Source organism: Oncorhynchus mykiss, chromosome 7, assembly GCF_057628025.1.
Source record: "Oncorhynchus mykiss isolate SJ-2025 chromosome 7, ASM5762802v1, whole genome shotgun sequence".
NCBI classification, from domain to species: domain Eukaryota; kingdom Metazoa; phylum Chordata; class Actinopteri; order Salmoniformes; family Salmonidae; genus Oncorhynchus; species Oncorhynchus mykiss.
In genome coordinates this window covers 52,800,150-52,818,384 of record NC_143028.1, presented here as the reverse complement: position 1 = coordinate 52,818,384, position 18,235 = coordinate 52,800,150, and the positions used below count along the sequence as shown (strand labels likewise).

The window sequence follows — 18,235 nt, the reverse complement described above, 5'->3', positions numbered from 1 at the left end:
CATGCCTCTATAGTCTATCCCCCTTTAGAAAATGTAATTCCCTATTACTTGCGCCCCCCACACATTCTCATTATAGGCCACTGCTGACCTCCCATTACTCTGCGATGAGATGATGGATCCGTGTCACTAATCTCTCTCGTCATTATGGCCCTACCAAGGTCCTTTATAGTCATGGGCTATAACATTAGTGCTATTGGATTTTGCAGTGGTAGATGAATACAGTGCCTTGAAAAATTATTCACCCCCTTGACATTTTTCCTATTTTGTTGCATTACAACCTGTAATTGAAACATTTATTTTTATTTGGATTTCATGTAATGGACATACACAAAATATTTCAAATTGGTGAAGTGAAATGAAAAATTATAAAAACGTTTTAAAAAACAGAAAAGTTGTGCGTGCATATGTGTTCACGCTCTTTGCTATGACCCCCTAAATAAGATCTGGTGCAACCAATTACCTTCAGAAGTCACATAATTAGCTAGATTGTACACAGGTGGACTTTATTTAAGTGTCACATGATCTCAGTATATATACACCTGTTCTGAAAGGCCTCAGAGTCTGCAACACCACTAAGCAAGGGGCACCACCAAGCATGCGGCACCATGAAGACCAAGGAGCTCTCCAAACAGGTCAGGCACAAAGTTGTGGAGAAGTACAGATCAGGGTTGGGTTCTAAACAAATATCTGAAACTTTGAACATCACACAGAGAACCATTAAATCCATTATTAAAACATTGAAAGAATATGGCACCACAACAAACCTGCCAAGAGAGGGCCGCCCACCAAAACTCATGGACCAGGCAAGGAGGGCATTAATCAAAGTGACCAAAGATAACCCTGAAGGAGCTGCAAAGCTCCACAGCGGAGATTGGAGTATCTGTCCATAGGACCACTTTAAGCCATACACTCTACAGAGCTGGACTTTACGGAAGAGTGGCCAGAAAAAAGCCATTGCTTAAGGAAAAAATAAACAAACACATTTGGTGTTCATCAAAAGGCATTTGGGAGACTCCCCAAACATATGGAAGAAGGTACTCTGGTTAGATGAGACAATTTTTTTTTATTTTTGGCCATCAAGGAAAACGCTACGTGTGGCGCAAACCCAACACCTCTCATCACCCTGAGAACACTATCTGCACAGTGAAGCATGGTGGTGGCAGGATCATGCTGTGGGTATGTTTTTCATCGGCAGGGACTGGGAAACTGGTCAGAATTTAAGGAATGATGGATGGTGCTAAATACAGGGAAATTCTTGAGGTAAACCTGTTTCAGTCTTCAAGAGATTTGAGACTGGGACGGAGGTTCACCTTCCAGCAGGACAATGACCCAAAGCATACTGCTAAAGCAACCCTCGAGTGGTTTAAGGGGAAACATTTAAATCTCTTGGAATGGCCTAGTCAAAGCCCAGACTTCAATCCAATTGAGAATCTGTGGTATGACTTAAAGATTGTTGAACACCAGCAGAACCCATCCAACTTGAAGGAGTTTATGCAGTTTTGCCTTGAAGAATGGGCAAAAATCCCGGTGGCTAGATGTGCCAAGCTTATAGAGACATACCCCAAGATACTTGCAACTGTAATTGCTGCAAAAGGCGTCTCTACAAAGTATTGACTTTGGGGGGAGGGTTAATAGTTATGTTTTTTTGTCTTATTTCTTGTTTGTTTCACAATAAAACATATTTTGCATCTTCAAAGTGGTAGGCATGTTATGTAAATCAAATGATACAACCCCCCCAAAATCGATTTTAATTCCAGGTTGTAAGGCAACAAAATAGGAAAAATGCCAAGGGGGGGAATACTTTCGCAAGCCACTGTTGGTATTACAATCACATTTTGGAGGAAGTGTTTTCCATTTTAATACAAAAGTAATATATTTGAAGCCATGATAGAGAGTAGAGTTTATTTAACATAGGGATAGAGGAGAAGTAAAGGGGGTCATTGGTCAAAATTATTATAATTATTTTGAGGCGCTACTACAGCCAGGACTTTACCAAGGCTACTGGCATTGTTCTCCTGCTGCACAAATGAACACAGGGGATGAATTGATAGAGACTGACTCACTGTGATTATGTCATTTGACTCTCATTTGCAGGTTTGGTATCATAAGGGTTTTGTGTCATTATGTCCAGACAATTTCAAGGCAATTGACTATGAACAATAGTGTCATTCATTTATCACTGACTCATCCAAGTAATGAATCTTATTCCAGTGGTAAAGTTCTGTGGTATGGGCCAACAGTCAGGTCATCAAAATATCCAAGATGGCGCAGCAGTCAGACGTCTTTGTCCTGTCGTGTCCCTTGTAATATCGTTTTACATCTTTTTCATCATATATCCTTTAAAACATTTTAAACCTCCATCTAAATACTCTCCTGCAACCCGCCTCACCCAATGTGGCGTGGATCTGCTTTTTTTTCCCCTAAAGTATTTATATTTACTTCGGATCTGGAATCCCTCAACTGAAGCTAGCCAGCTAACTACCAGCTATCAGTCAGCAAACCATTGCCAGCGGTATCAGCTAACCTTCAGCTCGGAAAGCTCTCGTCAGTTCGAACAACGTGACTCTAACCAGAGCATAACGGACCTGTTATTTTTATCCCTGGATTCCTACCGCAAACTGAACGTTTTCATCTGGATCTTCACAACTAGCTAACCGCAATCCCGGATGACTACTCCTGGCTAGCGTTTCCATCCCAGAGCAAGCACAAATTAGCTTGAAGTTAGCCATGGCCAGGGTTCCTGTGCTACCACCGAACTATACTCCTGGGCTACAATATCCAGACCCCTTCTACAGCCGGTACGGGGCATGGACCCTGCAGATCCCCTACGACTGGAATACCTACATAATCTGCCCGAGGACTCCCAACAGGCCCCTCAGGTGCGACGCCCGCTGAAGGCCCATTATGCTAACCAGCTAGGCCTGCTAGCTACCTAGAGCTACTTGGAACCCTACTAATTCCACAACTGGTCTATCGACATCACCGCACGAAGAGGCGACGTCCCACAAAGGCTAACTTTCTAGACCCTGCTATCTGCTTGCTTGCTAACTCGGTCGGCTAACTGCTAGCTTGCCTGCACGGTCTGCTAACTGCTAGCCCTTGCTAAATGCTTGCTTGCTAACCCAGTCTGCTAACTGCTATCCCCTGCTACCCGGTTGCTTGCTAACCAGGCCTGCTAACTGCTAGCTTGCCCCGGTCTACTAACTGCTAGTTTCCGGCCCCGTCCTGCTAACTGCTAGCTTACCTGCCCGGTCTGTAACTGCTAGCCCATGCTAACTGCTTGCTTGCTTACCCGGCCTGCTAACTGCTAGCTTGCCCCGGTCTACCAGCTGCTAGCTTGTTTAACTGTCTGAATCGCTGTGTCCCCAGCCAGCCCAACCACTCATTGAACCCATATGTTCACTTGGCTATGCATGCCTCTCTCTAATATCAATATGCCTTGTCCATTACTGTCCTGGTTAGTGATTACTGTCTTATTTCACTGTAGAGCCTCTAGCCCTGCTCAATATGCCTTAACCAACCATGTTGTTCCACCTCCTACATATGCAATGACATCACCTGGTTTAAACATCTCTAGAGACTATATCTCTCTCTTCATTACTCAATGCCTAGGTTTACCTCCAATGTACTCACATCCTACCTTACCTTTGTCTGTACACTATGCCTTGAATCTATGCTATCGTGCCCAGAAACCTGCTCCTTTTACTCTCTGTTCTGAACGTGCTAGACGGCCAGTTCGTATAGTCTTTAGCCATACCCTTATCCTACTTCTCCTCTTTTGCTCTGGTGATGTGGAGGTTAATCTAGGTCCTGCAGTGCCTAGCTCCACTCCCACCCCACAGGTGCTCTCATTTGTTGACTTCTGTAAACGTAAAAGCCTTGGTTTCATGCATGTTAACATTAGACGCCTACTCCCTAAGTTTGTTTTACTCACTGCTTTAGCACACTGCCAACCCAGATGTCTTAGCCGTGTCTGAATCCTGGCTTAGGAAAACCACCAAAAACCTTGACATTTCCATTCCTAACTATAACGTTTTCCGCCAAGATAGAACTGCCAAAGGGGGCGGTGTTGCAATCTACTGCAGAGATAGCCTGCAGAGTTCTGTATTACTATCTAAGTCTGTTCCCAAACTATTTGAGCTTCTACTTCTAAAAATTCACCTTTCCAGAAACAAGTCTTTCACTGTTGCCGCTTGCTATAGACCTCCCTCTGCTCCAGCTGTGCCCTCGATACCATATGTGAATTGATTAACCCCCATCTATCTTCTGAGCTCATGCTACTAGGTGACCTAAACTGGGACATGTTTAACACCCCGGCCATCCTACAAACTAAGCTTGATGCCCTCAATCTCACACAAATTATCCATGAACCTACCAGGTTCAACCCCAAATCAGTAAACACGGGCACCCTCATAGATGTCATCCTAACTAACTCGCCCTCCAAATACACCTCTGTTTTCAATCAAGATCTCAGCGATCACTGCCTCATTGCCTGCATCCGTAATGGGTCTGCAACCAAACGACCACCCCTCATCACTGTCAAACGCTCCCTGAAACATCCCGTCAGTAGATGATGCCTGGCTATTCTTTAAAAGTGCCTTCCTCACCATCTTAAATAAGCATGCCCCTCTCAAAAAATTTGGAACTAGGAATAGATATAGTCCTTGGTTCACTCCAGACCTGTCTGGCCTTGACCAGCACAAAAATATCCTGTGGCGTTCTGCATGATCATCAAATAGCCCCTGTGATATGCAACTTTTCAGGGAAGTTAGGAACAAATATACACAGGCAGTTAGAAAAGCTAAGGCAAGCTTTTTCAAACAGAAATTTGCATCCTGAGGTACTAACTCAAAAAAGTTCTGGGACACTGTAAAGTCCATGGAGAATAAGAGCACCTCATCCCAGCTGCCCACTGCTCTGAGGCTAGGAAACACTATCACCACTGATAAATCCACTATAATTTAGAATTTCAATAAACATTTCTCTATGGCTGGCCATGCTTTCCACTTGGCTACCCCTACCCCGGTCAACTGCCCGGCACCCTCCACAGCAACCCGCCAAAGCCCCCACCATTTCTCCTTTACCCAAATCCAGATAGCTGATGTTCTGAAAGAGCTGCAAAATCTGTACCCCTACAAATCAGCTGGGGTAGACAATCTGGACCCTCTCTTTCTAAAAATATCTGCCGAAATTGTTGCAACCCCTATTACTAGCCTGTTCAACCTCCCTTTCGTATCATCTGAGATTCCCAAAGATTGGAAAGCTGCCACGGTCATCCCCCTCTTCAAAGGGGGTGACACTCTAGACCCAGACTGCTACAGACCTATATCTATCCTACCCTGTCTTACTCCGAAAGACAAGTTCACATCTTGGAACTCTGGGGGCGCTATTTCATTATTGGATAAAAAAACGTTCCCGTTTTAAGCGCAATATTTTGTCACGAAAAGATGCTCGACTATGCATATAATTGACAGCTTTGGAAAGAAAACACTCTGACGTTTCTAAATCTGCAAAGATATTGTCTGTGAGTGCCCCAGAACTGATGCTACAGGCGAAACCAAGATGACATTTCAAACAGAAAGTGCACCCAGATTTTGAAGGTGCTGTGTTTTAATGCGTCCTTATATGGCTGTGTATGGGTCACGAATGAGCTTAGACTTTCTGTCGTTTCCCCATAGTGTCGACAGCATTGTGACGTATTGTAGGCATATCATTGGAAAATTGACCATTTTACACTACATATACCAGGTGGCCTCCGTCGCAATTATTGCGTAATCTCCAGCTGCGTGTATTTTTCTGTTTGCTCCCGAGGAGAAACCCAACTGCCACAAATTATTTATCATCGAATAGATATGTGAAAACACCTTGAGGATTGATTCTAAACAACGTTTGCCATGTTTCTGTCGATATTATGGAGTTAATTTGGAAAAAAGTTTGGCGTTGTAATGACTGAATTTTTTTTTTTTTTTCTTAGCCAACCGTGATGAACAAAACGGAGCGATTTCTGCTACACAAATAATATTTTTGGAAAAAAAGAGTCTCCTCATTGAAAACATCCGAAGTTCTTCAAAGGTAAATGATTTTATTTGAATGCTTTTCTTGTTTTTGTGAAAATGTTGCCTGCTGAATGCTAGGCTTAATGCTATGCTAGCTATCAATACTCTTACACAAATGCTTGTGTAGCTATGGTTGAAAAGCATTTTTTGAAAATCTGAGATGACAGTGTTGATAACAAAAGGCTAAGCTTGTGAGTCAATATATTTCTTTCATTTCATTTGCGATTTTCATGAATAGTTAATGTTACGTTATGGTAATGAGCTTGAGGCTATGATTACGCTCCCGGATACGGGTTTGCGCGACGCTAGAGGTTAACAAACAGATTACTGACCATTTCGAATCCCACCATACCTTCTCCGCTATGCAATCTGGTTTCAGAGCTGGTCATGGGTGCACCTCAGCCACGCTCAAGGTTCTAAACGACATCATAACCGCCATCGATAAGAGACATTACTGTGCAGACGTATTCATCGACCTGGCCAAGGCTTTCGACTCTGTCAATCACAACATTCTTATTGGCAGACTCGACAGCCTTGGGTTCTCAAATGATTGCCTCGCCTGGTTAAGCAAATACTTCTCTGATAGAGTTCAGTGTGTCAAATCGGAGGGACTGTTGTCCGGTCCTCTGACAGTCTCTATGGGTGTGCCACAGGGTTAAATTCTCGGGCCGACTCTCTTTTCTGTATACATCAATGATGTTGCTCTTGCTGCTGGTGATTCTCTGATCCACCTCTACACAGACGACACCATTCTGTATTCTTCTGGCCCCTCCTTGGACACTGTGTTAACTAACCTCCAGGCGAGCTTCAATGCCATACAACTCTCCTTCCGTGGCCTCCAACTGCTCTTAAACGCAAATTAAACTAAATGCATGCTATTCAATCGATCACTGCCCGCACCCGCCCGCCCGTCCAGCATCACTACTCTGGACGGCTCTGACTTAGAATACGTGGACAACTACAAATACCTGGGTATCTGTTTAGACTGTAAACTCTCCTTCTAGACTCACATTAAGCATCTCCAATCCAAACTTAAATCTAGAATCGGCTTCCTATATCGCAACAAAGCATCCTTCACTCATGCTGCCAAACATACCCTCGTAAAACTGACCATCCTACCAATCCTCGACTTCGGTGATGTCGTCTATAAAATAGCCTCAAAACAATCTACTCAACAAACTGGATGCAATCTATCATAGTGCCATCCGTTTTGTCACCAAAGCCCCATACACTACCCACCATTGCGACTTGTATGCTCTCATAGGTTGGCCCATTGCTTCATACTCGTTGCCAAATCCACTGGCTACAGGTTATCTACAAGTCTCTGTTAGGTAAAGCCCCGCCTTATCTGAGCACACTGGTCACCCGAGCAGCACCCACTCGTAGCACGCGCTCCAGAAGGTATATCTCACTGGTCACCCCCAAAGCCAATTCCTTCTTTGGTCGTCTTTCCTTCCAGTTCTCTGCTACCCATGACTGGAACGAATTGCAAAAATCTCTGAAGCTGGAGACTCACATCTCCCTCACTAGCTTTAAGCACCAGCTGTCAGAGCAGCTTACAGATCACTGCACCTGATCACACCATCTGTAAACAGCCCATCTATCTACCTACCTCATCCCATACTGGTATTTATTTATTTATTTATTTAGCTCCTTTGCAAGCCAGTATCTCTACCTGCACATTCATCTTCTGCCAATCTACCATTCCAGTTTTTAACCTGTTAGATCTCTAGGGGCGCTATTTCATTTTTGGATAAAAAACGTTCCCGTTTTAAGCGCGATATTTTGTCACGAAAAGATGCTCGACTATGCATATTCTTGACAGTTTTGGAAAGAAAACACTCTGAAGTTTCAGAATCTGCAAAGATTTTGTCTGTAAGTGCCCCAGAACTCATTCTACAGGCGAAACCAAGATGATGCATCAACCAGGAAATTAGCAGAATTTCTGAAGCTCTGTTTTCCATTGTCTCCTTATATGGCTGTGATTGCGCAAGGAATGAGCCTACACTTTCTGTCGTTCGCCCAAGGTCTTAGCAGCATTGTGACGTATTTGTAGGCATATCATTGGAAGATTGACCATAAGAGACTACATTTTCCAAGTGTCCGCCTGGTGTCCTGCGTGGAATTCGGTGCGCAATTGCCAGCTGCTTGTACTTTTCCATTTGATATAGGGGAGAAACCATGTGTCCAAGAACGATATATCAATGAAGAGATATGTGAAAAACACCTTGATGATTGATTCTAAACAACGTTTGCCATGTTTTCAGTCGATATTATGGAGTTAATTTGGAAAAAAGTTTGCGTTTTGAGGACTGAATTTTCGGGTTTTTTTGGTAGCCAAATGTGATGTATAAAACGGAGCTATTTCTAATACACAAATAATCTTTTTGGAAAAACTGAGCATCTGCTATCTAACTGAGAGTATCCTCATTGAAAACATCAGAAGTTCTTCAAAGGTAAATTATTTTATTTGAAGGCTTTTATGTTTTTGTTGAAATGTTGCGTGCTGGATGCTAACGCTAATGCTAACGCTAAATGCTACGCTAGCTAGCTACTTTTACACAAATTATTGTTTTCCTATGGTTGAGAAGCATATTTTGAAAATCTGAGATGACAGTGTTGTTTACAAAAGGCTAAGCTTGCGAGATGGCATATTTATTTCATTTCATTTGCGATTTTCATGAATAGTTAACGTTGCGTTATGGTAATGAGCTTGAGGCTGTAGTCACGATACCGGATCCGGGTTTGGGAGATCAGAGAGGTTAATTGCTATATTGTAATTATTTCGCCACCATGGCCTATTTATTTCCTTAACTTACCTCATTTGCACTCACTGTATATAGACTTTTTGTTTTGTTTTGTTCTATTGTATTATTGACTGTATGTTTTGTTTATTCCATGTGTAACTCTGTGTTGTTGTATGTGTCGAATTGCTACGCTTTGTCTTGGCCAGGTCGCAGTTGCAAATGAGAACTTGTTCTCAACTAGCCTACCTGGTTAAATAAAGGTGAAATAAAAAATCATTGGGAGAGCCACATTTCATTTGATTACATGAGTCAATGACTGACATTGCAATCATTGGCTCAGAGGCTCCAGTCTCTTGTTGTCTAATGATTCAGATCCAGACAGACTTCCAGTGAGAAGATTTCACATTGTGGTGGGAGCAGCATGGTTGTTGCTGTGAGACTGAGTGCATATGGGTCCCCTTTCATCACACATCAAAGAGGTACCCCCACAAACCTTACTGCACACACACACAGAAACACACACACTCACAGACATCACACACACAGTGCAAACCTATGAGAGTGTACAGGATACAACAAGGACATGAAACAGGGCAGTGAAGGTAACACAAACAGCCACAGACACACTGAGTGAAATCCTCCTGCACCAAAACCCAGCCCTGACACTCCTGTGTGATCCCCAGGGTAAAGTCCATTGTGCTGGTGTGTCAGTGATGTAGCGCTAATCCACATTGACTGGCAGTGTGTGTTTAGGTGCTGACTGAAGTGATGTTCAGCAGAGACAGGTTGACTGACGATGGAGCTGTTCATGTGCTCCAGAAAAAACACAGCCCAAGGGCGGGTCCTAACAATGTACACACACGCACCAAGCGCGCGCGCACACACACACACACACACACACACACAACCCTGTGGAGATCATCCTTACTAACACAACAGACCAACAGAATTCAGGCATAAACAAACACCCTCCTTCCTGGGTGACATATCCATTGAGACCTGCAACTCTGAGAGGACGAGAGTGCTAGACTCCCCAGTCCCCCTTGGCCCCACCCTAGGCCAGAGAAGGAGATGAATGAGAAAGGCAGATGAGGAGCAGCTTAGAGGGCCAGGAGGAGAAAGGAGAAGAAGGCAGGAGCTGATGGATGACAGAAACAAGTGATGGAAGTGAAGAGAAGGGATGAGATAGAGTATGGAACCCGGATCATGTCTGTCAACAGAAGATATGCTGTCATGGTCCTGTCATCAGACACACATCTTTACACACCTGGACATCAGAACAGGTGTCCCACCTCCTGCCACCTCATAAACACGCACAACTTCCATGTGCTCATAAAAAATATACTGCTTCAACACTGTTTGTGTGCACAAACCTCCATACTCGAGAGTAGAGTAGAGTGGAGAATATTTATTACCCAGAGGGATATATTTGCTAGACATACTATGTTCATAAGATGTGACTTCACCTTTCACATGTATGCACACAACATAAACACACATTCATAAGCAGTTTCCTTTACTTTATAAGATTTATTTGACAGGGACAGTGTCCATCAGGGTTACCAAACTGGTGGCTCGCTGGCCGAATTAGGCCCATGGGTGGTTTTATTTTGCCCTCAAATTTTTCTGAGCAATAAATAAATAAATAAATATATATATATCATAAATATATATATATATCTGTCACCTTGATATACACTGCTCAAAAAAATAAAGGGAACACTAAAATAACACATCCTAGATCTGAATGAATGAAATATTCTTATTAAATACTTTTTTCTTTACATAGTTGAATGTGCTGACAACAAAATCACACAAAAATTATCAATGGAAATCAAATTTATCAACCCATGGAGGTCTGGATTTGGAGTCACTCAAAATTAAAGTGGAAAATCACACTACAGGCTGATCCAACTTTGACTTCAAAATGAGGCTCAGTAGTGTGTGTGGCCTCCACGTGCCTGTATGACCTCCCTACAACGCCTGGGCATGCTCCTGATGAGGTGGCGGATGGTCTCCTGAGGGATCTCCTCCCAGACCTGGACTAAAGCATCCGCCAACTCCTGGACAGTCTGTGGTGCAACGTGGCGTTGGATGGATGGAGCGAGACATGATGTCCCAGATGTGCTCAATTGGAATAAGGTCTGGGGAATGGGCGGGCCAGTCCATAGCATCAATGCCTTCCTCTTGCAGGAACTGCTGACACACTCCAGCCACATGAGGTCTAGCATTGTCTTGCATTAGGAGGAACCTAGGGCCAACCGCACCAGCATATGGTCTCACAAGGGGTCTGAGGATCTCATATTGGTACCTAATGGCAGTCAGGCTACCTCTGGCGAGCACATGGAGGGCTGTTCGGCCCCCCAAAGAAATGCCACCCCACACCATGACTGACCCACCACCAAACCGGTCATGCTGGAGGATGTTGCAGGCAGCAGAACGTTCTCCACGGCGTCTCCAGACTCTGTCACGTCTGTCACGTGTGCTCAGTGTGAACCTGCTTTCATCTGTGAAGAGCACAGGGCTCTAGTGGCGAATTTGCGTATCTTGGTGTTCTCTGGCAAATGCCAAACGTCCTGCACGGTGTTGGGCTGTAAGCACAACCCCCACCTGTGGACGTCGGGCCCTCATACCACCCTCATGGAGTCTGTTTCTGACCGTTTGAGCAGACACATGCACATTTGTGGCCTGCTGGAGGTCATTTTGCAGGGCTCTGGCAGTGCTCCTCCTGCTCCTCCTTGCACAAAGGCGGACGTAGCGGTCCTGCTGTTGGGTTGTTTCCCTCCTACGGCCTCCTCCACGTCTCCTGATGTACTGGCCTGTCTCCTGGTAGCGCCACCATGCTCTGGACACTACGCTGACAGACACAGCAAACCTTCTTGCCACAGCTCGCATTGATGTGCCATCCTGGATGAGCTGCACTACCTGAGCCACTTGTGTGGGTTGTAGACTCCGTCTCATGCTACCACTAGAGTGAAAGCACTGCCAGCATTCAAAAGTGACCAAAACATTAGCCAGGAAGCATAGGAACTGAGAAGTGGTCTGTGGTCACCACCTGCAGAACCACTCCTTTATTGGGGGTGTCTTGCTAATTGCCTATAATTTCCATCTGTTGTCTATTCCATTTGCACAACAGCATGTGAAATGTATTGTCAATCAGTGTTGCTTCCTAAGTGGACAGTTTGATTTCACAGAAGTGTGATTGACTTGGAGTTACATTGTGTTGTTTAAGTGTTCCCTTTATTTTTTTGAGCAGTGTATACATAATTTTTAGATTTTCTTTTTTTACAACGTAGGTGCACAGGTAGAGAGATATTTGAGTAATCAAGGTGACAGACATTGACACATTCAATTCTGACTTGCATAATCTTGCCTGCGTCTAGCTGATTTAGGTGTAATCATTAGCCCAACAGTTGCAAATGAGAGTTTCTATTGGACAAATTCAGTTTTGTTCTGTTTGCTTCCGTTAAAGAAACGTTCTTCAACAACATTGGTGGAATGAATACACCCCTGATCACATGCAAATACAGCCACATATAAACTGCATGATTACTCATTGTATATATAATTCCTTCTCGCATTTACGCTCTCTCCTCCTCTCACCTTTTCCCTTCGCTTGTGGGCTCTGTGCACAACACAACAGCTGTCTGTGACCAGCCAAGCCAAACTTTCATACCATAATTGCAAGACACAGCCTACATCGATGTAGCCATATTAATGTCATAGTCAGCATAGCTAATAGAACTAACACATCAGTAAACCCGCTACAATCACGCAGTACAGTGTACAGCATGCAGTTTAGCAGTTACATCGGCAGGCCCCGGTGGCAATAAATGACAGGCCCCGGTGGCAATAAAAAACAAACGCTTACCTTGACTTGGAAGAGTTCTAGTGTTGGATAGCCATAGCCAGCTAGCTAAAATTGAATCCCTCTCTGTCTGAACCAGGTGTTTGAGTAGGCTAAACTAGCTAGCTGCATTTGCTAGTTTCTTCTCCTTCATTTTGGAATATATTAATTTGTTCAAAACTGTTCAACTATTGTCTTTCTCTCTCTTTGAGTCAACTACTCACTATATGTTATGCACTGCACTGCTAGCTAGCTGTAGCTTATGCTTTCAGTTCTAGATTCATTCTCTGATCCTTTGATTGGGTGGACAACATGTCAGTTCATGCTACAAGAGCTCTGATAGGTTAGAGGACGTCCATCGGAAGATGTCATAATTACTATGTAAGTCTATTGAAGGGGGTAATAACCATGAGCCTTCTAGGTTTTGTTTTGAAATCAATGTACCCAGAGGAGAACAAAAGCTAGCTGTCCTCCGGCTACACCATGGTGCTCCCCTACAGAGTGCTGCTGAGGCTACTGTAGACCTTCATTGCAAAACAGTGTGTTTTAATACATTTGGTGTAGTTTTATCTAAAAGGGATAACTTTTTTAATATTTCACTATTAAGAAATTCACTGAGGAGAATGATCCTTCATCTTCTGAGGAGCCTCCACTAATATACTGTGCAAAGCTGTCATCAAGACAAAGGGTGGCTAATTTGAAGAATCTCAAATATAAAATATATTTTGATTTGTTTAACACTTTTTTGGTTACTACATCAATCAATGATAATAAAGCCCTTCTTACATCAGCTGATGTCAAAGTGCTGTACAGACACTCAGTCTAAAACCCCAAACAGCAAGCAATGCAGGTGTAGAAGCACGGTGGCTAGGAAAAACTCCCTAGAAAGGCCGGAACCTTGGAAGAAACCTAGAGAGGAACCAGGCTATGAGGGGTGGCCAGTCATCTTCTGGCTGTGCTGGGTGGAGATTATAACAGGACATGGCTAAGATGTACATGATTCCATATGTGTTATTTCATAGTTTTGGTGTCTTCACTATTATTCTACAATGTAGAAAATAGTACAAATAAAGAAAAACCCTTGAATGAGTAGGTGTGTCCAAACTTTTGACTGGCACTGTATATAACCATTTTTTGTTGAATTTTCATTGTTGGACATAAGACTGTAAAATACCAGGAAATCAGCTTCATGTGATTTTAATCTTGTAAATATGTTCCCAAGTATTCCCACGCTGTAATGGGTGCGTGTTGGTGGCAGGGAAGTCAGGTGCAGGAGAATCAAACTTGGTATAAACGGAGTCGTTTAATCAGTGCTTCACAAAACTCCAAAACCAACATTACAAAATAATAAAAAGTGGGTACAAAACCTGTCACGCACCATCACATAATACACAAACATACAATCAAACAATCTCCAACAAGGACATGAGGGATAACAGAGGGTTAAATACACAACATGTAATTGATGGGATTGGAACCAGGTGTGAAGGAAGACAAGACAAAACCAATGGAAAATGAAAAATGGATCAGTGATAGCTAGAAGGTCGGTGACGTCTCACCGCCGAACACTGCCCGAACAAGGAGAGGGACCGACTTCGGCAGAAGTCGTAACACACCCATAATAGAGAGACAAATGTAAGCAAGGTTTGTGAAATGGTTATGTTTTAGTCAAATATTATATCTGTTTGGTTTTCTTGCAGTCCATTTGCAGTGTACAAATTATTTGTAATTATGTTTCGGTCCCCCTGTATTCAGTGGTGGAAAAATACTCAATTGTCATACTTGAGTAAAAATAAAGATATCTTAATAGAAAATGACTTAAGTAAAAGTTAAAGTCAGCCAGTAAAATAATACTTGAGTAAAAGTCTAAAATAATTTAGTTTTAAATATACTTAAGTATCAAAAGTAAATGGAATTGCTCAAATGTACTTAAGTATCAAAAGTAAAAGTAAAAATACAAACCATTTCAAATTCCTTATATTTAGCAAATAAGACGGCACAATTTTTTTTTTAAATTGACGGATAGCCAGGGGCACACTCCAACACTCAGACATCATTTACAAACAAAGCATTTGTGTTTAGTGAGTCCGCCAGATCAGAGGCAGTAGGGATGACCATGGATGTCCTCTGATTAGTGTGTGAATCGTACCATTTTCCAGTCAAAATGTGACATGTACTTTTGGGTGTCAGGGAAAATGTATGGAGTAAAAAGTACATTATTTTCTTTAGGAATGTAGTGAAGTAAAGGTAAAAGTTGGCAAAAATATAAATAGTAAAGTAAAGTACAGATACCTCAAAAACTTACTTAAGTAGTACTTTAAAGTATTTTTACTTAAGTACTTTACACCAATGCATGTATTGTATTACTGGTTTACTGTTTTCTTAAGAATATAGCTGTGCATGCCTTCAAAGTGTATCATGTCTTTCACTCTCCTATGACCTTTTCCCAGAAGATACCTGGCAAGAGTGCAATTCAGTTGCAGGAACAGTGATTCAAGACGTGGAACAGACATGAAACTCATGAGCAAGCATGGAACAAATAAATATGCAGCACATATGAAACTCATCAACAAGCACACTCATAGCCAACAATATGTCAGGAATGCATGAAAAACCATGGAGAAGAGTTATGTGCACTTAAAAGGCTAACATGAACAGATGTTTTTGACATGAGAATATGCACTTACAAGTAAACAAGAGCTGTAAACTATGGTATTTGAAATACTGTTTTTTGGGGGGATAGGGTATATGAAGGATATAGGGTATGTTATGGTTAGTACTGTAGAGGTGCTGACATCTTGGGCAAGGGAGCTTGACTTTGAGAGAAAGTTGGACAATTCAAATGAATAAACTGGTACTGTATATGTGTATATGTGTATATGTGTTGGAGAAAATATATTAGATAGAATATATAGTAAAAAAGAGAAGGCAAAGAGCATTGGGAGAGGAATATGATCAAATCAAGTAGGTTGGGCTGTACAGGCTGACACAAATAGGTCAAAGAGTTTATCATTTGTCGGAACACAGAGTGTTTGTGTAACTGGTGTGGTAGTTCCAAGGCCAGGAACTAGCAATGCAGTGCCCATGGCAACCACAGGCAACAGCCGCTGACTAGAGACAATATTAGCATAATGTCAAGGTGAACACATCTGCATGGGGGTCTAGTTGAACACTGTTGTCTACAGACACTGTACATCTCATACTGTTCAACACAAACAGCCCAGATTCTGTGCATCTTACACTCTGATACATGTAGGTCACAGGTGGTGGTGACGCATGCTGCAGCCTAGGAACCTTGCATTTGATTGGCTGCCAGCTCCTTCTAAACCTTTAAAACCAAGGCAAACTAGCGCAGGCATATAGTATGTGCTTATGAAGACGATTGGTATAAGTTGCTGATAACTCGATTTTATAAAGGTTTCGGATGCTCAATGGATGATACATAACAGCATGTTGTTGATGGTTGTTATTATGCTCTTGATGGTTATTTCAGTACATTTCGCTCAAGGCTTGTAAAACAGTGACTAGGCAACCTTGGTTTGCTTTGTGTGTGTATAGAGCACATATGAGACAATTTGAAGAAATGTTACAGAGAGCATCAGCTTTAGGAGATGATTTGCATAGAGATTACAATGGTGCGCACAGAATGTACAGTTTAATCTGTACCTTCTTGATATTCAGCTCTTTGATTTACAGAGAACAATGGGCCAAAGGACTCATTTACCTATAAAGAACATGTTGATTTCTGTTGGAGGACAAAGTGAATTGGCATCAGTAGTAACACCAGTGGGGGAGCAGGCAACTGCCAGTCTCGCAGTACTTGGAGACAATTATGGTTTGAGCCAAATTAATTACAACCCTTACACAGGAATCCCCCTGGGTTTTTCTGTACATAACTAATTCTCACAACTGGAAACATGTTCACTGTGAACCTGAGGTGCATTGAGACATACTGCACTAATATCATATCTATATTTTTCTCACTGTCCTATTCAATTCACATCAATTTATCTCATGAGTCATCAAAGCCTTGTTTTATAATCTTATTCTTGAGTGCCAAGTCTCTCGTCACAGCCTGAAAGGGATCTTCTCTGCTTCTGGATGCCGAGATTATTCAGTGTTTAGCTTACTGTTGCTTTTACATACCTGATACCAAGCTAAAGATACTGTATGTGAGATTATTCCGTGTTTAGCTTACTGTTGCTTTTACATACCTGATACCAAGCAAAATATACTGTTTGTGAGATTATTCAGTGTTTAGCTTACTGTTGCTTTTCACATACCTGATACCAAGCAAAATATACTGTTTGTGAGATTATTCAGGGATGGCTATATTGATAAAAAAAATATGTATATGAATAGGACTATAACCAAAGCAACCAGACCAGAGTGGTGAAAAGTGAACTATCGCTCTCTCATCTGACAAAATGTCTCTGTCGTAACACGTTAATAATTCCTATGGAAAAACCAGAGAGTAAAGGAATTTCTTGCCCTGTTGAAAGTTGGAACTGATTGGAAACTGGGCCCCCAGCCTTCCATCATTCTTCCCTTCTAGTGTCTGGATCCCCCCTGCTCCCCTCTGGAAAAACAATAAGGACAGTCAGAGTGTTCTAAGGCTTCTCCTCATTCTTCCTCTCCATCTCCTTCATAAAGCCCCAGCTTATTTGAGTAGAGTACCCTCATGACAGAGGACACCTTCTGCATAGGAATGCATACTAATAGCTAGTTCAGCCACTGCTCAGGTAGCTACTGTATCACAGCAAAGCAGGTTCCATAAAGCCCTGATAACAAACTCTCAGAATGAAGAGCAGTGTCAACCTGAGCAAGAGAGCCTGCAACGGTCTGTACTCTGCCCATAGTACAGTATATATCTCTACCACTGGTGTACAACACCCGCCTGCAGCCCCTGCAAGGCACGAGGGCCCACGGACTCTGGGGTCCCCCAACCCAAAACATTAATAAAAAATAAACTCAGACTCATTGCAAAATGTGTAGAAATGCATGAGATTAGCTATAAACCTGCAAATGTTTCCAGACAATACGAATTGTAGGAAGGCTGCTGTTTTCCCCCCCACCCCCCAAAAAATATTGAAAAAATGTTGCAGAGGGCCCGCGAAACTGTGCTACGCCAGTGATCCCTACACGATGCAACAGTGAAAGGAGTGCATGATAGAGCACAATTCAATCTGTACTTCATGCCCATTCTGCCCTTCAATAATGACGGAGCAGACAATCCCATAATGTCCTCTGATGATACGGTCCTCGAGATGGGAGCATGCCCTCCTTCTCCTCCTCGTTCTCATTCACTGGTCTTTTCTTTCCATCATCACTCTGCCACGCTGACTTCACAGGTCTACATTCCATCAGTGGAGAACTACTCAGACCTCTCCCTTTCTTCTTCTCTCTTTTCTCTCTTTTTCTCTCACACACACATACAGTGCCTTCAGAACAGCCTGAATAAAACATGTATTAAATTGAGATTTTGTGCCACTGTCCTACACAATACCCCATAATGTCAAAGTGATAACATTTTTACAAATTAATAAAAAATGAAAGCTGAAATGTCTTGAGTCAATAAGTATTCA

The 18,235-nt window shown here is 42.6% G+C and overlaps 1 long non-coding RNA gene across 1 annotated transcript; it reads left to right on the top strand.

Moving 5' to 3' along the window:
• Positions 1 to 2,275: 2,275 nt before the first annotated feature.
• LOC149982589 (uncharacterized) lies at positions 2,276 to 9,079 on the top strand. Its single transcript, XR_016497536.1, has 3 exons — positions 2,276 to 2,879; positions 5,975 to 6,072; positions 7,516 to 9,079. It is a non-coding gene; the product is annotated as an uncharacterized LOC149982589 (long non-coding RNA).
• The last annotated feature ends 9,156 nt before the right edge of the window (positions 9,080 to 18,235 follow it).